The 24758-nt window shown below is 42.4% G+C and overlaps 1 protein-coding gene across 1 annotated transcript in view; it reads right to left on the bottom strand.

Moving 5' to 3' along the window:
* Positions 1-24758, bottom strand: part of scfd2 (sec1 family domain containing 2) — a 106176-nt gene that overhangs the window by 15254 nt on the left and 66164 nt on the right. The gene's annotated exons all lie outside the window — the stretch shown is intronic.

Here is a 24758-nt window from a genome sequence, read left to right as displayed (position 1 = left end):
CTGGACTAATCTAACTTTAATGTGCACTTACTAAACTCAAATTGAAGAGAGTATGAATTATGCAAGGACTTATGCTAAGAGGGTATAGTTTTTTTATAGAAATGTCTGTTTTTTAGGGTGCAAAGTGATGAGGCTCATCTTAACACAAATGTTAAGGGGCCCTAGCAGAATTAGCTTAAAGTAAATGATTTAAAAGACAAATCACAAAAATGTTTTGGTGATGTTTATGTGATATGTAAATCTAAATAAAAGTGTCTGTGACAGCACGATGCTGTTACTAGAGTCACCTCAGGCAAACATTTTAATTTTTCTTCATTAGCATCTGTTTACCTACATGGAAGAAACACAATCGAACCAACTAACTAACTTATCTAGTTTCAAATGTTTTTGAAAGATCTGGAACTCCTGTTAAAATGTATGCGTGCAGGCAAAACCCCAACTGAACGCCCCCATAATGCGTGCCTTGGTTGGGAAAAAAGACATGGAAATACGTCGGGTGGGAAAGAGAGAACGCGTAAGCAAAGGTGTTAGACAAAAACAAACTTTGTTGTCATTCCAACACCGCCGATGGTGCTGAAAGAAAAGAAAGATGGATGGAAAGGCCTGGGTGGGTGAGCGACATGGGTGGGTGAGGCTGGCACATGATCTTGTGACTGCTCTGGAATGCAGGAGGTGAGTAATAAGAGAGAGATGCCCATACATCATCCATTTCTAAACAAACTCGCACCTGAGGAATAAAGATTCAGCTCTGCGGACAAACACCTACAGTATGGCCAAACCCCCAGTCCTGTGTGTGGTACACTTGTGTAACATTGAGAGAAAAGACCTTCCAGTGGATGCATCAGCATAGAGGATTAGCAATGACAGATCAACATGTCACAGTACAAACGGCTAATGTTCCCAAACCATAGCTCAAATGGAATTTGAACTAGATTTATTTTAATAAAATTTTGTTTTAAGTGTTATATTTTAGGGATCTGTATTAGTACAAGAGATAACATAATGTGCTACAGTGTACTTGCACACTCCGGTGTGGAGATGTGGCAGCCAAAAATGGATGTACTGTACAGCCAATAATAACCAGCATGAGCAAGGCAAATAGAAGTATGAAAAGTATGAAAGTATGTGACACAGAAAGCTAAAGTGTTAATGCAGACTCCCATAGTTTTGACATAGCAAGGTGTTCCTATAGATCACTTGGAAGAACTTTATGATAGCTGCGTAAAGGGTGTTGGTTGGATCCCCAGGGCACACATAGTGATAAAAGTCACTTCGGATAAAAATGTTTGCAAGAGCATAAATATTAAGGTAAAAATGGGAAGAACTATGTAAGAAAACTTGGATGTATTGCATCCAGGTCTCACTTTGTAGGACACCGAGTCTCCAGGAGCAGAACTGAAAATGTTCCAAATCTTCTAAAGCTGTGTAACAGTTTTGTGTGCAGAACAGACTGAAATATTAGTTGTTATTCATCAAATCTGACACATCAATGTGGCTTTTTACACGTTAATGATACACATTAGCACACAAATGAACAAGTGTGATTCTGTGCGCAAGAATTTCAGCATTAAGGAAAGGACAAATAACAAAAGAACATAACAAGAAGACCCATTACAAAACCAGGGAGAGGAAGATATTTATATATACTGTTTCAGGGGATTAGGGCACTGTTTGTCCTTCAAGGCCCCTCATTTTCTACAACAATATTTGAAGGCCCCCCACCAACAATGTAAACCCAATAAAGTATTCAAGAGCTCGGCATAAGTAGAAAGACATACTTAACTAAACACAATGTAATATAAAGATTTTTAGTTGTTTTTGCTTATTTTATTGCTTATTTTAAGTTATTTGAAATCATCTTGAGGCCCCCTTGGAAGTTTGTTGACCCCGCCAATTGGGCACCGGTGCTCTTGATTGATAAAAATGCTATATTACTATTAAAGAAATAGTTCACCCAAAAATGAAAATTCCTTCATTTACTCACCTTTCAAACCACTATGACCTTCTTTCTTCTGCAGAACACAGAAGAAGATATTTTGTATTTTGTTGGTAACCAAACAAAGCAGTACCCATACATTTCTATTGCATTCACACAAAATAGGGAACCGTTGTTCGGATATCAATATTTTTCAAAATGTCTTCTTTTGTGTCGAAAGTTATACAAGTTTGAAATGAATAGACAATGAGTAAATGGTGACAGAATTTCATATTTGGTTGAACTAGGCCTTTACGTTTCACACTGCTTATAATTTATCAGGGGTTAAGAGATAACCCTGGATATTCATAACCTTGTTTCACACCGTACATCAGTAAACCCAGGGTTAACATTCTTATTTGCATATTTGCCGTTTCAACAGTCATGATTGGATTAATACTGTAGCGTCACACTCTGACAAAAATAGTGCGTGGTCCCTTCAAATAATCGAAAATCGCGTTGTTTCCGCATGCGGGAAATAATGACGCCTAGAAAATCCTTTTCGGCTTTTTAAGCCTCCTAAGACGTTACTTTAACAAACCTTAAAGGACTGTTTACACAGCGCATGGAGTTTCTGTGACTGTGCACAGCTTGTGAAATGCGGTAAGCGCTGTTCAGTTTCGGTTGGGCATTCACCCCTGCTTCATTTCACACTGCACACGTTGGCACCGCAATGCGGGGTTAACCCTGCAAAAGCGGTCCTAACCCTGCTTCAAAATTACAAGTGTGAAACGTTTGTTTCCCCGGGGTTAAAAGCGGGGTTTAGAATGAAGATAACCCGGGGTCAAGTGCAGTGTGAAAAGCCCTTCAAAGTCCTTTTGAAACTGAGCCTCTATGTCTGGAGAGTCTCAGTCTTAACTATGACTTGACCTCCGTGTGGCCTTATACCACATCATACAGCTACTGTTCTCATGAATGTATACACAACGGTTATGCAACGCTTCTCAGTACATTGCGAGACTACTGCCTAACTATTCATTTAGGCTTTTGAGATTGTAGGCTTCATGAACGGGTTACTGCGTATAGCCGTGCAGAACGTTTACTGTAAATATGCCATCCTGTGTTTGGTAAAGCAGGACATATACAAGCAGAACTCATGCAGTCTACCTCTGGATGGAAGCGCTTCTTAAAGAGACAAAATGAAACACTGCTGTGTGAACAATCTGTGCCTGCAGAGATGTATGCATGTTTTTGCAGTTATATAACCCAGTACACGAATACCTTTTGGGGAAAAACCCAACAAAAACAGCCCTCCATGTGTTTGTGTAAAGCCATAATCTGAATTTGGTATAAATATTTATTAGGAAAAGTATGTTAATTCTATCAAGATCTAAAACCAGCACACTATTTTATTCAAACCACCCAGAGGAGGTTTTTTTGCCGAGTCCTGAGAGACGGAGAAAACCTCTAACGGCAACAAGTGGTTTTAAGATCTCTGTTAGATGGTTCTAAAAATCCTGATATCATAATAAAGGTAGAGAGGGCATGACTAACCCTCTCCCTCAACTGCTTTCTCAGGGCGTTATCTGTGTGTTATGACCATCAGCCCAAATATGACCGCTTTCATATTTAGCCTGCTGAGTGTTTGTTTAGGTTTGCTTGTTTTCTTTTGCGTATGTCGTGCTATTTAGACTCTTCTGTCTCTGCTCCTTTCTCTTGCTCTGTTGCTCCTGACAGCTCAGCAGGAGATAAGGATGGAGGGATGCAGGCAGATTCGGATCTGAATGTTTGTTTTTCCAGAAGATGGGAAGGTTCTGTAAATATAACATGCCTGAGGAAAATCTAGGCATCTTGGGGAGACAAACAAGAAGTTGCCACAAAATATGTGGTTTTGTGAATGTTAACTTGATGTACAAAGCATTTACTAACAGAATATGTTTATATATATATATATATATATATATATATATATATACTATTTATATATGTATATATTTGTTCTCCAAGGTATATATACTTATAACAAAGTTTTAGTTAATATTTGACATTTATCTTCAGCATCTTTTTTTCTTTTTTATCTGAAAAAAGATCAAGGAAAATACTTTCTCACGAACTGCTTTAAAGTGAAGCACTAAATCTGAAGTTATCTAACATTTCTTGCGTTTCTGTTATTGTTCTGAATGACACAAACCAGTGCTGTCTGAAATGCAAATGCTACTTTTTATTTAGCTTTTTTAATGATTCGTTTGAATCGATTCCCAAAGCTTTCCTGGTCCCCTGACTGTAAAGGAGAACTTTATTTGCGAGCAAAACTGTAATGAAACAATGAACCCTTGCTTTCCGCCAGCTCACCGAAACAAACCATCTGCACAAACGTATTTGATATATATGTGAAACAAAAAGAAACCCAACAACTTCACTTGAAAAAAAAAGAAAAATTGCATGGTTTAAGAAAAACTATATTTAGACTATATCTCCATACAATTCATATGTGCCTGCAATGTCCCCAAGAAGAAGAAATCAGGAGTTCAGCAGTTGACGGCCGGCTATGTGTGTGTGTTTATATATAGCCACAGACGGTCGTTTGAGCATGTGCCAAAAGAAACAGCGTGCCGGGCGATTGGGTGTTGGCTGCCGTTTAGATGGTAATGGTGATCACAACACCAAATTCTGAGACATAGCCAGGTGGTGGTGTGAGAACAGACGGGATACACACACGTGTGCATATCTCCCCCATTCTCCTCTCACGCAAGCCCTTGCCTTCAAAATAAAAACATAAAGTGCGTGATTTGTAATAGTCCGTTTTGTCTGGGTTTTGATCTATGGGGAAGAACAGATGTTTAATTTAACAAATACCGTAGTCTTTCACGTGCCTGCCTTAACCGACCCACAGAGCATTTGACCTTCAGAAAGGAACAAAAAAGAAGGACAGCAAAGAATAATCAAATGATAAGTTTTGTGTACAACCCCATTTCATAATATTTGCTGTCATTTGACAGTGAATCACACTATTTTAAAATCTGTGCTGGAGGAAATAATATGGAGGAAATACAGAATAAAAGACCAGCAGGCAAATTTCTGGACCCCACAGGCAATCACAAAAGAAATCCCATGAAAGTCCGTGAAGTCAGACTAAATATAGTAATTTTGTGCGCAGCACTCCTGAAAATAGTTCTGAACTTCCTGCTAAGCGGAATGTAAACACCTCAGTATAGATCCTCACTTTCTCCTCACAGAGGCACACAAGCGTTTAGTCTCAAGTCTCTCTGAAGAGAATTTAATGGTTTGTTACTTTTAATAGCACTTCTTTATAGATATGACGATAGAAAAAAATCAATTTCAGCAAAGGAAGGAAAGAAAAGGAATGTGTGTGTATTTATGCGTTTCCATAAGTCCATAAATGAAAAGAGTTGTCTTTCACACGAGAGTAAAAATATCTCTGTATAATGTTAATCTGCTATGGAATTCAGGATCAAAACTGGAAATGCTGCTGCACGCTTCAATGGAATTCAAACAGCACTGCTGAAATGGAGAGGAAGTGTTCGGCATACAGTATTAATGACAGTATGCTGGGTTTAGTACAGTATTAATGTACATTATTAAATGATTTGATGATGTAAAACTGGGAATTAAAGCAAAAGTGTCAGTCGCTACAATATTTATACTGTACAGTGTCATTCACATGGTGCTCTGAGGCACTTCCGACCATCCCATGGTATCACCCTATACCTTCAGTAGTAGGTTACATAAATTTCATATAATCCACAAATTGTTGAAACCTCAAGTTATGGTAATGAATGATAATACTTTTGTTTCTAATCAAATGCTAATGACAAAGCCTGGCTCAAGCAACTGTTCAAATGACAAAACGTTTGAACGCTAAAGCTGACTCTTAAGGTCTTTTTTTCGTACTTGGCTCTTGTTTGTGAGGTCTTTTGAATTGTTGTAAAAGGCCACTCAAAATGTTTGCTACGGATGCGTAAACGCAGAAAATCTGGTCCGATTTTTTATATGACGGACGAAAATATCGGTGGCAGTGTGTAAATGTGATTGACACAACGTGAGGTCGTATTTATTTTTTAACGTGCGGAAATTTGGACACAAATTTCGGACTCATTGAGCTTTACTTGTACCCCTCTCAGTGCGACATTCCTGCAGGTCTAATCTTTAACAGAGAATTATATAACCCAGTAATACTGTTCAGATACACACACAGCCAGTGCAGAAAAATGTGTTTATAAAAGAAGAAATGGAAAAAAAATGTGTATCTCTCAGAGTTCTCGCCAAAAATCCCCACGTGCATTTTCAACCAGACCTCTCATCTCCTGTACTGAGAAAACACTCCAAACATCATCAGATGGAACACCTATTTGCAAGATGCCCACAATAACACCATCTACATTCCGTAAGGTTGGCACGAACCTTTCTTACATTATTTAACCACATCTGTCAGTAGCTTCACGAGTCTTCAACACCTCCAAATAATCAACGGTGTTGCTGGCTCCTGTTCGACATTCCAGAAGTGGCAAATGATATTCCGACATTCCATACTTTTCACCTCACCATCACCCTGGGTCCTGTAACGCAGGTTAAGGAAGGTTTTTCCACATTTTCTCGCTTGTTGCCGCTGGGGTTTGATTTCACAAGTCACTTAACAGGTTATATGTTTTAAAGGTCCAGGTCATTTATTTGGAGTATCTATTGAAATAAATGCAATATATTATGCAAAAGTATGTCTTCAGAGGTGTACAAAGACCTTACATAATGAAGTGTTATGTTTTTATTACCTTTCTATCTATATACACTGCGGGTCCCCTTTCATGGAATTCGCAAGTGTTGTTTCTACAGTACCCCAAAACGGACAAACTGCTCTACAGAGTGTGTTTGCTAAGAATGAAAATTTGATGACATCTTAGTCCTGTGAGAGCCACGGTAGTGCTTTGAAATTAAGGGTGGAGGGGTGCAGTTAGCCGTTGGTTGCAAATCGCAATCTCACCACTAGATGGCGGTAATTTCATACACTGGACTGTAAAGAAGATATTTCACTGCACAGCAAAGCAAAGTAAAAGATTGGTGAACTATGACCTGTGAATTCGTGTCAAGTGAGTGCGTGAGACCAATAGAAGATCAAATCGTCACAGAGGGACAGAAATGTAAAAAATGGAGGAAATACTCTTGCCCATTTTCGTACCATAGCCCGAACGAATCAGACTGCGGCATCATATGTAGCATGCACTTGTTTTTCTATGGATGCTCTGAAAATGTTGTCAGAAGAAAGTATTTTGACATCGCCTGACTTCTTGAACCTTGGCTTGTAACGGTTCTGATTAATCTATCTGTAGTCAAAGACTATCGTCCACTAAAGACCTAACCTAACTAATACACTGTAGTCTAGCTGACCTACCCATATCCAAAAATTTTGAATAAAGTGCGGACAGACCCAATAATAATCACGTAAAACTGGGCAATTAAGCCTGGGAAAAAATTCTTTACGTCCTCTGCCGGTTCATAATCATTTCAACTGTCGTCAATGCTTTCAGCTCCAGGAGACTGTGGCTGCCCCATCTGTCCAATCATCCGACTGCCTAAATGGAAAAATGAATCACAGGCTGCTTGGCATTCATGCTTAATGTTCGCTGAAACTCTGATGACCTTATCTAGTCAGTCAAGAACATACAGCTCGATATTACAGCTGAGATCATGAACTTAACTAAACACAAGCCAGATCTCTCAAGGCCTTCTTTCAAGGAATGAATTTTCAAAATATCTACTTTTGTGTTCTGCCGAAGAAAGAAAGTCATAAAGGTTTGAAATGAGGGTGAGTAAATGATGACAGAATTTTCAATTTGAAGGTGAACTAATCCTTTAGGACCACTACCACACTAGACAAGACCAAGAATATAAAACAATGTTCACAAGTCACATGGACGTACGCACTCGTTCTAGCTGGACTTGAATTAATTTCCATTTTAATAAAATTTGTGAATTGAGAAAAATACAATATAAAACATATGAACATGACATATAATAAAAAAAGGACAAATACTTATATAATGAAAAATAATATTAAAATAAAAAAAATTGACTGAAATTGAGCTACTAACCATACTATAAAGTGACTGAAGATCCACAACAATGGAGTTTCAAACGCATTAGCCCTTTAAATAAAAATAGATTTTGATTGATTGTCAATGTTTAATCTTCCATCAGCTGAAAAAAATATAAAAGTCATCCTATCAATATCATTCTTCTTCATTATAATAGTTGTAAAAAGTTATAAAATAAAAGTCTAAACAATTTTTAAAACTTTATAGTTATCATTATAGTTATTATTATTGGTGTAAACGGCCTTATGTCTTTAGATCAAAGTACATTCAGTGTGTTTTGACTGTAGGTGATATTGCTATAACTAACCGTTTAACTATCAGCTATGATGTGAATCTTCTTTAAATACTTTGCATGAAAATATTCTAGTGATCAAAGTCAAAGAGAGGAAATCTGTGTTGTCCTCTGAAGTTAAACTTATCCAGGAATTCCAGCAGGAACATTTCAAGCCTCTTTACTTCTTCTACCCTAATCCTTTAAACCATAACCATTCGGCCCGGGTGCGAGACTCATAATAATCCCTTTAAAGCAAGTCTGGGTGACAGAAAATAACAGAGACGATGAGCCAAGGGGAATTTATTTGACCTCTGTTTTACAAAAACAGGAAGGTGTTCACAGGCAGGTGATGTGTTTTTGCTGGCAAATGGTAAGGGTGTTTTGTTGTGTGCCATTTGAGCTATTATTGAAGTGAGTGTGTATGCTACCAATTCATGTATATGAAAAGTTTGTTATTTGGAGAAATGAAGATCAAATGGTCTGAGCTTGGAAGGGTTCTGCAAGCGTATCTGTGTAAATAATTTTTCTGTGCCCAAATTTCAAATCTGAATTGTAAATCTGCTTAAAATGTTAAAAAAGCAAAGGAAAGAGGAAAATGTAGAGTAGAGCCCTGAACGGACCACAAATCTAGGTCCTAGTCCGTCCCAGGCCCGAGAAGCACGGGTTGTATCCCGGCCTTTGTCCGGCAGCTTATCAAAGTGTTTGGCCCGAGTCCATCCCAAAGCCATCTTTTTTTCGCTCCACCAACACAGCTTATACTACTGTTACAGTCATTAAAATAGCTCAGATTTTCTATTTAATATTTAATATTATTTCTATTTGATTATATTTTGTTTTATTTTGTTTGTTAAATGTAGTTTTTTTTAAAGCGGCGACAACAACCGCAAGCGGCTTGCAAGCGGCAGTAAGTTTCCCATGTTTGATAAATTTAGCCTATACATAATATCACATCAACACTTAACTAGTCTGCAATAAAATCCACAGACATTAAACACACAACAGTAGCCTATATCACAATGTTAGATTAAAAGTTTATTATCACATTCTCAGAACAAAGGCATTTCTAACAAAAGTGGAGAGCAGGACAGGCTGTTCTGCTGCACGAAACCGCGCATCGTAGTGGAATATTAAACGAATAATGAACAAATAAATACAAAATAAATATAATATAAAACCTTAAAAAACCTGAAAGATCACAATTTTACCTCAGAACATGGCATTGGTGATTTTTCTCTTTATGCTCTCCATTGCACGTGAAGTGAAAGTGGTCTATGGCTGGAACCTCTGTGCGTGCATCACGAGTCTCTGCTTGCGTGCGTAAAATGCGTTATAGGTGCTGTGATAGGTCATAAAATGGATTTTATGTATGAAACGTATTTTCCTAAAACACACCCGACACCCGATCCGCAAGTGTGAGCTATGACATGAAAATTGGCCTGAAGCTCGGGCTGAAATGCAGGGCTCTAATGTACAGTATCCCATGTATTGCTTATTAGCGTGTTTGTGTGTACTAGTACAAACACTTACGCACACAAGTACATTCTACTTAGTGTTCTGAACTAGGTCAATATGTAGGGCGCTTGATGTAGTTCTCTAACTTAAGAAAAATACACACAGCTGGCCTGCGTAAGTCTGAAAACTCTTTCTTGTTACATTTACATTTATGCATTTGGCGGATGCTTTTATTCAAAGCGACTTACATTTTATTTTACTATACATTTGTTACTAAGTATGCGAAAATGTAACAAAGAATGTACCCAGAGATCTTCAAGCAACCATGGATATCGCAAGCTCTCAAAATATAAACCAGTCATAAAAAAATAAAGCAGCTAGCAATTATGGTGACCAAGCATACAAAAGCCCTTTAGCCCTATAGCCTGTAAGTTTAGCCTTTTTTCAGTATAAGTCAAAGCCAAGAAAAACAGAGGTTCAACTTCAGGATCACTCTGGGCAGCGTTTAAATTTGTTACATTATGTCCAGCCAAGAATCCTACTAAAACTGGGGCACACTGAGCCGTAGCAGCCACAATGGTTTAGAACCCCGCGGCAGAAAAATTATAATAATAAATGACACAATATTAAACACAAATAAACACCCTTACACACACACCAAACGGTAAACACGGTATGTGCCTAGTTTGACTTGGCTGAAGCATCAGATGGTGTCTCCTCCATAACTGGAGGTGCGTGTGATGTGGCCGTTGATTTCAGCACTTGTATTATTTCAAAGTGATTATGTTTGATCGGAAGTATAGATCTAAAACAAAGGCTGCATGCAGTACATTTAGCAAACGGCCTCAATTATGGCTGTCACGCTATGGAGCTCCTGTACGTTTACACACACACTTACGAACAACTTCAAACTTTCCATCTCTGCTCGCTTTATTCTGGCTGCGACTAAAGCAGAAAGCACCGTGTAAAAAAATCTGTAAAATAAAACTGAAATTTCCTGTAAACTGGAAATATGTTGTCAAATATGGATATATATTTAAAAGATTTCCCTATTTTTCTTGTAAATGTGTTGCCTTGTTCTGTAATTTTACAGCTTTGACTGTATTTCTAAAATAAACTGTAAAAAAGAAATGTTGGTAAAAAAACAGAAATTTTGTGGCAGCCCGTTGCCAGAAATAAACTGTAAAATAGCGCTTTTCCCTTTACAATAACACTTTCCCTCTGCTTTTCTTGTAAATTTGCTGTCCTTTTTTCCTGTTAGGCGTGATTACTGTTTTTTTAGCGTATTTCAATTTATTTTAAACAGTAAAATTACAGTGTTTTTACAGAAAACAATCCTGGTGTTCTCAAACAAAGACTCAAGTACCATCAGTCTGCAGGAGGTGATGTATATCTTCAGATGTGTAGCATTGTTTTAAAATTTTATTCTATGAATACTCCAATTAGAAAAAATGCAGAATGCAGCAAATCGCACACATGCACACACAAACACACACGTATTATTATATGTAACATTATATCTCTAAATTACAAACCGTGGTACCAATAGTAATGAGCATCTTTTTAGCACAAGTTTGATTGTTGGTGCCTTGATGTCTTGATGGTTCCACAGGGCATGTGTAGCTGCAAATTAAGTGTAGTAAACGCTGTGTTTTGGTTGGATATGATGCCACTGCACATGTGTAGTCAAGACATTTAGAGCACTAGAGCACAAACTGTCAATTGTTAAGTGATGACATGCAGTACAAATGTAACTGGACAAGTAGTGCATCTCATGCAAACGCGGTCTACAGATTCTATTGTGTGCATGTAGCCAGTCATTTAGTGTACCTGAGGGAAAGCTCGTAGTGTAGGGTGCACAGATAGTTGAGACATTTGGAGATAAAAGAAACAGATCTTCTAGTGATGGTCCCATAAAGCATGTAGTTTGAGATGAAAGCATTGGTAAAATATCACCGTGTACGTGTGCTGGACGTTTTGTGCGACTTTTGTATATTTGAGGAAAAAGCCACAACTGCTTGGTGATGACGCCAGAGGGCAAATGTAATTGGACATTTATGTACTTTGCGGAAACTCTGCGATTTGTTTGCCAGTAACAACGCTCTATACACGTAGCTGGACATTTTGCAAACTCTGCATGCCGGACAGAGGGTGACGTAAAAAAAACACAAAGTATGAAAGCTAACTTAGCATTAGTAAATAAAGAATTGCATAGCATTCTGCAGCAAATTTTATGATTCAATTGTCAGATTAAACCTCAAACTACATTCGTTTGTCCACTTTTTATGGTTCTAGAATAATGTCAAGCCTTGACTGATTTAGAAGAGCTCTTCTCAGAGGCTGCATGTACCGTTTTACGAGAGCTCTTCTCGGAAGCAACATGTGCCTTTTTATGAGAACACAGTGTATATATGAAGTGACACTTCCCAATAATATGAGTGTGTGTCAGTCAACAGTTCTGGAGAAACCCTGTGCAATAATGATCACCATATTACTATCAGTACATGAACTGTGAGTGTCTTATTTAACCTTGGGATTGGTGCTTCAACACACATAAACCATCTAAAACACCACAAGAGATCAAAGCCAAGCTCCCATGACATTTTGTGTTAAAAATACTTATAAATGTCTTTAAACACAGGCAGACAGGGAATTCCTTGCATAAGAGAGATTTACCAAAGACTACCGGTAGCCAAAGAGATACGGTTTTATAACTTCATTTTATCAGTTGAATAGGCCTGCATGTAGGTCAGCGATGCTCTGCTGTAATAGAAGGTGTTTTGATTCATGAAAGGTATTTGTAGAGATTCATGGTAAAACCATTTATGTAACAGGCACTGCGTGTTTAGAATATAAGAGATTGTTTATATTTGTACATTTGTAAGTAGTGTAGCCTGTTACATTGATTTTTATGTTCTTAACAATTGATCAGTAACAGTAACCACTGAGACTGAATAAATGGCAAATATAAGAACACAAATTAAGACACCGTAGAAACACAAAAGACACAAGTATTACCAAACACAGTCACGTATAATCACTCCTCTTTTAGAAAGACTGAACCTGAAATAAACTTTATAGAAAAAGCCTTAACTGAGAGCAGTTATAGTCAAATAAAAACTTACTCTCAACATATAATAAACATAAATGCTCAGGTTTAAGAAGTGTTTTTAATATTACTCAAGTTAAGCTTGATGTTGAAAATGAAAAAAATCCTAATGACCATGAAGAACCTCAGACTGTACACCTATGGCTTGATCGCCCCCTAGAGGAAAACAAAATTCATTCCAATATAAAATCCAAAATAAAGTGAAAAGTGATACTTTTTATCTTCAGTTCTATTTATTATAAGCTATTTTATTAAAACCTTTATAAAAACTAGGAATCTTAAAGAGCTATCTGTGTAAGTCTGGTTTGGTTATGGGGTATACAATCATTGCTTTGTTAAATAGATTTATATAAGCCTTGCTCCTGGACGACCATCCCCAACACATTTTGAATGCTTAATGCAAAAAATCCCCAAAGCGGATTCAATTCAGCAGTTTGATAGCAGTTCCTTAACATGACAGTGTCAGGGAGAGTAATAGACATCTAAAATATCAGGGTTAAGAAGCATTGATAAAAGCTATTAGTATGAAGGTTTTTGTTTGAGCAGAGAGATTTGGAAATGGTATAATAAAAGAAGACAAAAAGGTGTGGTGAAGAAGCAGAAAGCCAGAGAATTGTGATCACATGTGATGAGTTTTCACTACAGAAAACCACAAAACACTGCCCTCTGGCTTCAGTCTATAAAATGCACTTTATAGCGGTACTTCAGGCTTGAATCAAAATCCTCAAGGCAAGAATATACTCGACCTCAAGGCATCCTAAGTGAATGTGACTTTCATCTTGAGGAATAATGCATTCGGAGTTATAACACCACGTATCCTTTTACTTCTAGCTGTTCTAGAATAGAATTATTGAATGTAATTTAATAATATTTTATTGCATGGTAATTGTATCAATTAAACAATTTGTTTAATTTTATTGTATAATTATTTTATGAAAAAAACAATTTGTTGAATGGGTCGTGTAACTTTGTCACATTTAAGTTTAGCCAAGTAAAAGTTCTTCTACTGGTAACCCCAAATAATACTGGCTAGACATACTATTAACTTTCTATCTAATGTAGTTTACCAGTTATTTCTTTTCCTTTTTTTCAGAAATAATAAGCAGGGACAATCATCTTTTCAGATGTGTACAGGAAGTTAAGTTGGGCCCGAAAACATGCATACGCAGTAACGTTGTTAATGTTTTTGCTTTGACACCGTTTATATATTACTTAAAATGAAACTTAAAATGAAACTTAAAATGAAAAGTGAGTTTTTCTGCACAGCCGCTACACTGTGATGAAATTTAAGGTATGAAGTAACTGCTTTTCAACTTTAGGGTCTTTTAATGATTCTATATGTGTGTGTGTGTTGTGGAGGAAATGCTCTTTCTCCCACTGGGTTAAATGACACCTGGAATTCCAATTACTTTACCAAAAAACAAACATGTGGTCCTGCAGTACAACAAGCATATCTACGCACACACGCACACTGTAAGAGTGAATGTTGGCGAGATGGGTGTTTAAATTCTCAATGAACACTGTTTGTGTTCTTCGAGACAACATTGAAAGACATGTTTATGACATCCTGTCTTGTTTGAATGTTTCATGACTAAAGCTTGTCTTGAGTTTATTCATCCATCTGTTTGTGGTGTACACATCTCTCCTTCCTTCTCTCCCTCCACCACCTTAATATGCGTGATAAAAACATCCAAGGGCATCATGGGACCAGTGAAAGTGGAGTACAGTAACACTTTACAATAAGGTGCTATTTTTTAACAATTAGTTAGCATTAGCTACAAATAATTAAAAGTGAACAATACTAATACAGTATTAGTATACATAATGTTAGTTCATGTTATTTTCAGAATTTACCAATACATTATTGAAATCAAACGTTGTCACTGTTAACATTAGTTAATGCATCATGAACTAACATGAATTGACATGAACTAACAATAACGTCTTGGTTACGTATGTAACCTCAGTTCCCTGATGGAGGGAACGAGACGTTGTGTCGAGAACGACAGATGGGGTTCGCCCTTGAGAACCAATCAACTCTGACTACTATAGAAAAGGCCAATGAAATTTGGCGAATGCAATTTGCATGCCGGGCTCCGCCCCCGGAAATCCGGTATAAAAGGAGGCCGGCGTGCAGCATTCACTTACCTTTGTTCTGAAGAGCCTGAGACCTCTCAAACTGCAGCAGAATACGATACGTGTTCGTGGCATAAGGGACACAACGTCTCGTTCCCTCCATCAGGGAACTGAGGTTACATACGTAACCAAGACGTTCCCTTTCTGTCGGTCTCTCGACGTTGTGTCGAGAACGACAGATGGGGTTGCCTATGGAAAACGCCACAACGCTGTATCGCGTCACAATCTCTAGCGAAGCGACGGTAACAAGCCTGGGCGTGTCATCTCGAAGCTTTCGTGAGACTGTAACCTTCCAGTGTGGTGGTCGGGGGGTTCCAGAGCTTTCTTGGAGAAAGATGGGTACAGCCCTGACCGGTAACTTTCACGGACGGGGCCTTAGCTCTCTATAGGCGAGAGGCCGTCCAGATCAGTTTACACCGGGTAAGCGCGACTCTTAATCAGAGAAGCGCTACAGAGGCCACCTCCTACCCGTGGGGAGGAATATGGTGGATATAGGTATGGTCTCGTCCTTGGAGGAGAACGCATGGAACGTGCGGACTGAGTAGTTAACCGCGAGGTGGAGGCCCACCTGGGGAAGCTCATGGGTTACCAGGAGTGGGAACCATTCTCATGAGGATACATCAGACGGAACAGCCCACGGAGGGGGTGTTACAGACGTCCGGTAGCACTAGGTCCGGTTAGAGCTATCTGTGATAGCTCACATGGTATCCCGGCCTAAGGGGGAAGGCTGCTCTGCCCAGCCAGCCCCCAGGGGGTGCTTGTTTGGTGATGGATGGAATGCCTATTCTTAACCAGTGTCTGGGTAAGAAGGGAGGCTGGTGAGGTACCAGTTTCTTAGCGATGTGTTCGGGTAAGAAGAAAAGGTAAATAGCACACTGACCCAACCTGTTAGAGGGTGGAAAGGTGCTTTCGCAGGCATACGCCCCCCCGGATGCCAGTCCTACATGTCGCCACGCAGGACGTGGGCTGACACCGGGTTTACGCGAAGGTTGTTAACCCTTGCGAAGGTGTTTGGGCATAGCCCAACCCGCAGCTCTACAGATGTCTGCTAGAGAGGCGCTTCTGCCAATGTCCAGGAGGTGGCTAAACTCCGTGTGGAGTGAGCCCTCACTGCCAATGGGCATGGGAGATTCTGAGATCGGGATGCCGTCGTAACGGCGTCCACGACCCAGTGCGCCAGCCTCTGTTTGGAGACAGCCTTCCCCTTCTGCTGTCCTCCAACAGACACGGAGCTGGTCAGAGCTTCAGAGCTCTGCGTGCGGTCCAGTACGTACTGGACACAACACTAATCGGGTTGGGTCTTCCTCCCCCATGGGGAGCGCCTGCAAGTTCACCACTTGGCCCCGGAGGGAGTAATGGGAACTTCTTGGGCACGCATCCGGGCCTGGGTCTCAAGATAACGTGAGAGTTTCCAGGGCCGAGTTTAAGGCAATCCAGGGACACGGAGGATGCTCGGTGGTCCCCTACCCTCTTGAAGGAAGTGAGCGCCGTCAGGAGGGCCGTCTTACTCTATGAGGAAGATCGGAACCTCCGAGGGGCTCTTTGGGGGGCCCTGAGGCTCCCCAGGACCACTTAGGGTCCCAAGAGGGTATGGAGCGGAGATGAGGCGGATTCCGCCCTCTCGCTGCTTAGGAACCTGGTGACCAGGTCGTGTTGCCCTAGAAACTTTCCACCGACTGAGTCGTGATGAGTGGCAATAGCGACTACATACACTTTCAGTGTGGAAGGGAGATGTTAGTCTCCAGTCTCGTGAGGAGGGGAACACAATCCTGATCAAGCACCTCAGTGGGTCTTTCTCGTTGAGAAAGACACCAGGACGAGAAGAGGCACCGTCTAGAGGCGTGTAACCGCCTAGTAGATGGGGCCCTAGCCTGGGTGATGGTCTCAGCCGTATAGGGGGAGTAGCCATCTTAGGATCTTCTCGTCCCGTCTAGAGACCAGACATGGGTGTTCCAGAGGTCTGATCTGGGATGCCAGAACGTGTCCTTCCCCTGAGAGAGCAGGTCCTCTGTCAGGGGAATGGTTCAGGGGGAGTCGCTGTCCAGAGCATCAGCTCTGAGGCCAAGTGCGGTTAGACCGGTGTGGTGTAACCAATAACACTTGGTGCTCCTGCTCCCTGACCTTGCACAGAGTCTGTACAAGAAGGCTCCTGGGGGGGGGAAGGTGTGCTTCCGCCCATCCCGCGGCCAGCTGTGCGCAAGGATATCCGTGCCGAGGGCAGGGACTATCAAGCGGGCAAATGGTGGTGTTACGGGAGGTGAACAGGTTTTACCTGGGCCTACCCGAACAGCCTCCAAATGAGCTGGACTGCACGGGGGTGGAGTCGCCACTCTCCACGAGGCATAAACTGGCGAGAAAGCACGTCGGCTGTCTAGTTCAGTTTGCCCGGGGTGTGTGGCCTGCAGGGAACGAGTCACCTGTTGACTCCACCGGAGGAGGCGTCGAGCAAGTTGTGTTTAGCTGCTGTGTGCGAACGCCACCCTGACGATCTGTATTCGCTACAGCTATAGTGCTGTCCTCGGAACAGCACGTGCATGTCTCGCACGAGAGGCCGTAGCCTGCTCAGTGCAAGTAGCATAGCCCACAACTCTTGGCAATTGATATGCCAGCGCAGGCGGGGGTTCGTCCAACACCCCACCTGCGTGCCCGTTGCACACTACACTGCACCCCTGCAGGGAGACTTCAGTCGTCACCACGACCTGCCTCATAACCTGCTCAAAGGGACCTGAGTCCGTCGAAAAAGTCATAAAGACTAGGGGTTATGGTGCGTCGGCAGCAGGGCGGCATCACCATGCGCCTGCTGCCGGTGTGCCACGCTCTCCTCGGAACTCGACTCTGAAACCAGTGTTGGAGCGGTGTCATGTGCATCAACTCGAGGGGTATTAACCCGCGAGGACGCCATGTGTCCCAGGAGCCTCTGAATTGTTTCAGGGGGACCGCTGTCTGCCTAAAATGTTCATTTCAGACAGTTCAACACTGGTTGGGCACAACTGCGGACAGGTGTGCCGACATGGTGACAGAGCTGAGTTCCATACCGAGAAAGAGGATGCTCTGCACTGGGGAGAGCTTGCCCCTCTCTTGGTTGACCTGGAGTCCCAATCGACCTAGGTGCCGGAGCACCAGGTCCCTTTGTGTACATAACAGATCTCGCGAGTGTGCCAAGATAGGCCAGTCGCTGAGATAGTTTAGTACCCGCTCGCCTTCCTCCTCTCAGGGAGAAAGGGCGGTCAGGGACAGACCGAAAGGGAGGACTCTGTACTGATATGCCCGCCTCTCGCACGCGAACCGTGGGAACGGCCGGTGTCGAGGAGGATCGAGACATGAAAGTAAGCGTCCTTCAGGTCGATTGCCACGAACCAATCCTGACACCTCATAGATGTCAGGACGCGCCTCTGTGTGAGCACCCTGAATGGCAGCTTGTGAAGGTGCTCTGTTCAGGGTACGCAGCCTTTGGGGGCAACCCGCCGTCTTTCTTGGGAACGATGAAGTGCGGGTGGTGACCCACTGAACATCTTGGTTTTGAGGGACGAACTCGATGCCTGTTTTGCCAGAAGGGTGGTGACCTCTACCCGAAGTACGGAGGCGTCCCTGCCTCTGACAGAGGGAGAGATGATGCCCCGAAACTTGGGTGAGTCTCTGGCGAACTGGATCGAGTAACCAAGACGGACCGCCCTCATTAGCCAGCGAGACAGTGTGGGCAGCTCTCGAGCTCCCAGGGACTGTGACAGGGTGACCAAGGGGACGGTCTGCTTCATCATTCCCACGGGGGGTGGTTCGTCGGCTGGCGGCGCTAACCATGTCGCGGGGAGTCCCCGGAGGGAAGGTTTTTGCTCCGCCTGCTTACCTGCCTGGCGGGACAACGGCACGCACTGTCGGTTTGAGAGTGGTGACGGCTGTCATATGTGTACGACCTCACGCCTCGCCAGGGTGTGAGGTCGGTTCGCCGAGCACAGTCCAGTGGAGTGTGCGATCGGCTGCAAGTAAACCCGGGGAGAACAGAAAACTCAGTGAGTAAGTGGGCGCCAAGCCCTAACAAGGGCCCGGCTTTGGTGACGAGGCAGGAGTCGTCCCGTACCGACCGATCAGAGCCGTGGCTGTGAAGGTTCGGGCCCGATGTTGTTCTCCCTGGGGTCTTCCCGTCAGTGTCCCTTCTCGCGAGGAGGTTGCTGACGGGGTGGAGGTTTCCCCCTCGACCTCTGCTTCCGGGGTGCCGCCTGTGGGGGCACAGGAACCGGAGCCGATGTCGAAAGGGTCCTGGGTTGCAGGGAAGCAGACGTCACGTGAGATCTCGGAGGCCTGTAGGCGGCCGAGTCGCGGCGTGAAAAAAATGTGGTTAATTGCCACTGTCTGCTTCGCCGTCAAAAAACTGCTGAGCGCAGTCCTCGACGGTGTTACCAACAACCCACCCTGCGAGATGAGTGCATCAAGAAAGCGGACTTCCTTGCTGTCACTCTTCTGCACAAGGTATAGCCGGGGGTGTCTCTCCTGGACCACTACCGTGGACATCGTCCGACCCAGGGCCCGTGCCGCCGCCTTAGTCGCCCGTAGAGCGCTGTCAGCGGTGGCACGGAGATCCTGCATTATACCCGGGTCGGCCTTACCCTCGTGGAGCCCTCTCAACGCCCTGGCCTGGCGGACCTGCAGGATGGCCAAGGCATAGAGAGAGGAGGCAGCCTGGCCCGCAACATCGCAAGCTTTCGACACCAGTGATGCCGAAGTCTTACGTGCTTTGGACGGTAGGAGTGGTCGATCCCCCCCCAGGTGGTAGCCGTCCGCGGCACAGGTGCACCGCAGGCGGACGTTCCACCCGGGGGATCTCGACGCAGTCCTTGGCTGCCTCACCATCGAGGGAAGTAAGGGAGCCGGAGCTGGTTTCACTGGAACGGTCCGTGAGTGGAGCGTTCCAAGTTTTACACAGCTCCTCATGCACCTCCGGGAAAAACATGGCACCCGGGGTGGGCGCGGTTTGCACCGCGCACCGACCTCGGGAACCATGTATCCCCGGGTTAGCACGGATGACATCACTTCTGCTTCCTCCTGAACTCGACCGCTGGGGGTGGAGTTTGGATTCGGCAGAGTCGGATGCCAGTCTCCCTCCGATGCTGCGAGCGACATCTCATCTACGTCACACATCGTTTCCGAGTGTGTGCGTGAGGATCCGGACGGTATGCCACCGCCGGTTGGGGAACGTTCAGAAGAGCGAATCGGGGTGCGATCGGCCCGTGAGCACTTGGCTGGCGGGTTTACGTTCGCAGAGTTCCCCGTATCACTAACGCTGCTAACGTGGGTGGTCATCGGGGCCGTAGCCACAGATGTCACAGCCCGGGTAGCAGACGAAATGGTGGCTGGTTCCCGTAGGAAGACAGCCACCCGTGACCGCAACTTCTGAATGACAATCTGCCCGCAGTGCAGGCAGATGTGTCAACGAACGCTGCTTCAGTGTGCTGGACGCCCAGACACCTAATGCAGTGATCGTGTCCATCCCCCTCCTCGATGAGGGTGCCGCACCCAAGAGAACAGCGGGACATGCCGCGCTGGAGAATGCTCAGTCAGTCCTGAAAAGGACTTTTAGAAAAAATCTCTAACACCTCCGGAACCGCCGAGACGCCCAGGGGAAGGTCGCTGCAGGAAGGGACGATCCGCTGTAACACGTCGTAGCACCAGCGTGTAGTTGTAGAGGATTGAATCCTGAGTTGTACTCATGAGCGATGGCTCTGAAGAACAAAAGGTAAGTGAATGCTGCACGCCGGCCTCCTTTTATACCGGATTTCCGGGGGCGGAGCCCGGCATGCAAATTGCATTCGCCAAATTTCATTGGCCTTTTCTATAGTAGTCAGAGTTGATTGGTTCTCAAGGGCGAACCCCATCTGTCGTTCTCGACACAACGTCGAGAGACCGACAGAAAGGGAACAAGGATTATTAAATAATGAAAAACTAAATTGTTCATTTATGTCTAATGTTAGATAATGCATTTACTAATGTTAACAAAAGCACCTTAGTGTTACCATTTTTATAAATCTTTAGACACACATGACGCGCACGCCCACAAACACCTTTTCTTTACCTTACATTCTCAAAAAGTTTGAACACTGCCCCCTCTAGACTAAAACAAGTACAACACTGTTGAAACAGGTTAAAATTGGGCTACCTGGGAATATGCAACAGTAATATAAAGCAACAGGCAACCATCTATAATAATGGAGAACTGCATAAACATTGCAATTACAATGTTAGAACATAAATATAACAACATATCTGTACTTAAAAACCATCAAAACAACACACACCCACAATGTTCACATGCGTGCACACTAAAATACACATGAAACATGAAAATATTATGAGAACGCAAAAAAGGGTTGTGTGTGGGACAATGAGTTCATGGGACTGTTTCAGTGATACCCTGAAGTTTTATTTAACGGAGTCACAAGGGGGCACTGTGGTTCCAAGAATCATTGCGGCCGATTGGCGACAAATTCATCTCGTCCACCCCCACACTAATATGATGGGAGCCAACGGCACACGCCCACCCTTACACACACACTCACCCTGCAGTAAAACTTGGCTGTTTTATTTAATTTTCCTTGAGGAGATTAGCGTCAGTCTTTCGTCGTCCAACTTCACTCTCTTTATAACAAAAAAGCGCAATGTCTATTCGGCCCAGATGTGCGTCTCCAGACAAATACCCTCTCCTGCTCGACTTCCTCTTCATCATTCCCTTCTCCCACTATCCATTTTCTATCTCGCTCTCCATCCTTCCATTTCCCCTCTCTCTCTTACCTTTTTTTCTTCCCATCATGCCTCTCTTGCACACTGGTCTCTTATCATGTGTGCCGTCCCATGAAACCCAAAAGTCCTGAGAAACTGGCTGTTGTGCTTCGATATTTCCCAATACTTTCTGTACCGTTTTCAACACAAACAAACTTGAGTTACATCGTTCTCACAATATGAGATACGCTGGTGTTGATTTTACTCAAGAAAGTGTGAGAAATACGCCAATGTTTTTTTGGTTCCAATTTTTCTGCAGACCACCCGTTTTTCTGTTTTTTTGCATCTGGCTACAAATTTCTATTTAGGCTTTGACCTACTCCCAAAAAGCACAGTTACGGTATGTTCACCAAACCACTATTTATATGACTTGCTTCACTATAGTTGTGCCCACATGCATTAGATACGGTGCACACCCGCTTCGGCGACCCTTTCTTGCAGACCCTCCTTTGTTCAAAGACATCGAGAAAACAAACTTTTCTCCAAACTGCAAAATCACACTGTTGACCTACTTCACATCAGTCTTGACGGCACACATCACTCAGGCGGGTATATGTGTGCATTCAGACATGATGTACTAATTATCCGACAAGGGCAGTGAAGTGTGTGTGTAATGCGAGTTGAGGCCGAACCCTCTGGTTCGAACCCTGAACGTAATGCTCATGAGTGAAACGTGATCTGCACTTACTTAAGTTTTCATAAGAGAGTATGTGTGTGTGCGCGAATATGAATGTGTTTGCTATGATGACCCCCGCTGGCTGAAATGAAATATGAACAAGGCTGGGAGAAGGGGCTGTGTGTGTGCGTGCTGTGTGAAGTAAAACATGAAGTCTATTTAGTGACTTGTCATCAGGGTTTCGCGGGGCTGGTCTGCAGGATTAGACTGCGGCATGGTTAACAGTTATTACACCAATGAATGATCCAGCATGAAATTTTGCCTCGCTGCCAAACCGCACACACACCGAGTTGGACCCTTGCACATGTATAAGTATATGGATTATGCTACGACACTGACAAATCCATTACAAAAGATCGAATGCACAAAAGCAGAAATTGTTGCTTGTAAATACCCAGATATGCATTTGTGATGACAGTCAAAATTGGGCTATGAGATTGTTGGTTATAAAATCCCCCACCTGCCTAGCCTTGGTTACAGAAGATATGTATTATGGTGTTAGGGTTTTGATACTTTTGACAAAATTAACAAAACTACTTTTGACTTCTATTGGAAAAATAGAAAACAGATATTAGAGAGAAGAATATTTATCAATTTTGATCGATTTATTTATTATTTGGATTATTGTTATTACTTTCTGTTTATTTTGCATTTATCATTGTTATTATTATACAAATAAACGATTTACATAATTAAATAAATATTATTATATCAGTAATTCTTTTTTATTTCAATAACTATTCCAATTTCATACTACGCACACAGAAAAAACACTGATTTAAAAACAACCCTTATTGAAACCAGGTGGTTGAATTATTTATAGTAAAGTGAACTGAAGTGTATTTACATTGTAAAGTATTGTGTACGTTCAACCTTTCATGTTATTCTTCAGGCCTTTTTACTTTTACAAGCTCACACAAACGTCTGTGCACAGCCCCACATATTCTACACAAAATCTTCACAAACACCTAAAATACAGGATCCATCTCGCCTCAGGTAAGTGAGTTTCTCATAAAATATCTTCACATGCTGTTTGCACTCTAAAAGACGCTGATCTTAGTTTCACCAAATGGGTGAAGGATCATTTCCTGATCAAGGCAGAAAGTCTGAGAATGTAAAACAAACGCTGTCACTTTAGTCTCTTTACATATTTCTAACACACAAATAAAATATCTCCAATCAGGGAATCAACACACAACGTGAGTTATAATAAAAACAAAAGTATTCAATTGAGCTCAGTAAGAGCGTTTGTCAAATCAATGTAGAGTTTTATGAGGCGGTCTGGTATTAAAGCTTTATGGTGAGAGAGAAAGGATTCCAGTGGGAAACAGAAAGAAGAAAATGTGATGGCAACCGCAAAATATGTTTTCAAAGGAAAATGTGTGAAAATGCTTTTGTGAGCATCAGTAGATGGATCATAGAGCCACAACGGCAGCATATGCAGACAAGAGTCATTAATTCATCACCATGGGGAGGACAGACGCAGACCCATGTGGTCTGATTGATGAAAAGACACGATTAACCTTTGATCTCTCCTCTGTGTATGTGTGTGAGAGACAAACAGAGAAAGCTAATGAGTATTGTTATCCAAGTTAAATGATACAGATATAAATGTTACTTTTTGTTTAAAATAGTGAAAGTTGAGAGTTTGTGCAAAGTGCGCGAAGTTTAAAGACCTACGGGGTAAAATATGGCCTACTGCATGACAAGCGATTGCTATGGTTTATATAGTTTACAAAAATACTTGATGCTATAAATAAATGGTCACACTGGCAATATTTGATTTGAGAGATGCTCTCAAGCTGCAGCAAAAAGGAAAATGAAAAGTGAATAATGACGGCTGCTCTTTGAATAGAAAAAAGTATGAAATGTTCTGCTACCGATATTGACCAACACATAACTTCCTATAAATTCATATCCTGGTAATATAATTTTTACCTTAAAGAAAAGGCTCTATGGCAACTTACTTTTCTCAATTAAAACAATTAGGAGCACAGTTACACATTTAGGAGCACAGACAATTGGAAGTAACATTAATGTGCCACCTTAAAAAAAGCAAGTTGGGCTAAGCTGTCATACGCCAGGTGATCACTCATAGCAATACCACACAGTAACATTTGCATTCAACAAGTGTCAGTTATGCCGGACACACACCTCTACAAACGACACTTTGTGAAACACTTTCAGTCGCAAAGACTGAAAAGGTCGCAGTGTAGAGCCCTGAAAGATTAACTGAATTAGAAAAAGTGTAGACCTCCGAGACCTTTGGACACTATACTGTATTTCCATAACATGATTCTAAATTCATGACTTGCTGGTCT

Source organism: Triplophysa dalaica, chromosome 13 (genome assembly GCF_015846415.1).
Source record: "Triplophysa dalaica isolate WHDGS20190420 chromosome 13, ASM1584641v1, whole genome shotgun sequence".
In the NCBI taxonomy this organism is placed as follows: domain Eukaryota; kingdom Metazoa; phylum Chordata; class Actinopteri; order Cypriniformes; family Nemacheilidae; genus Triplophysa; species Triplophysa dalaica.
Note: the sequence above shows the minus strand (reverse complement) of the source record. Positions and strands in the feature narration are given on the sequence as shown.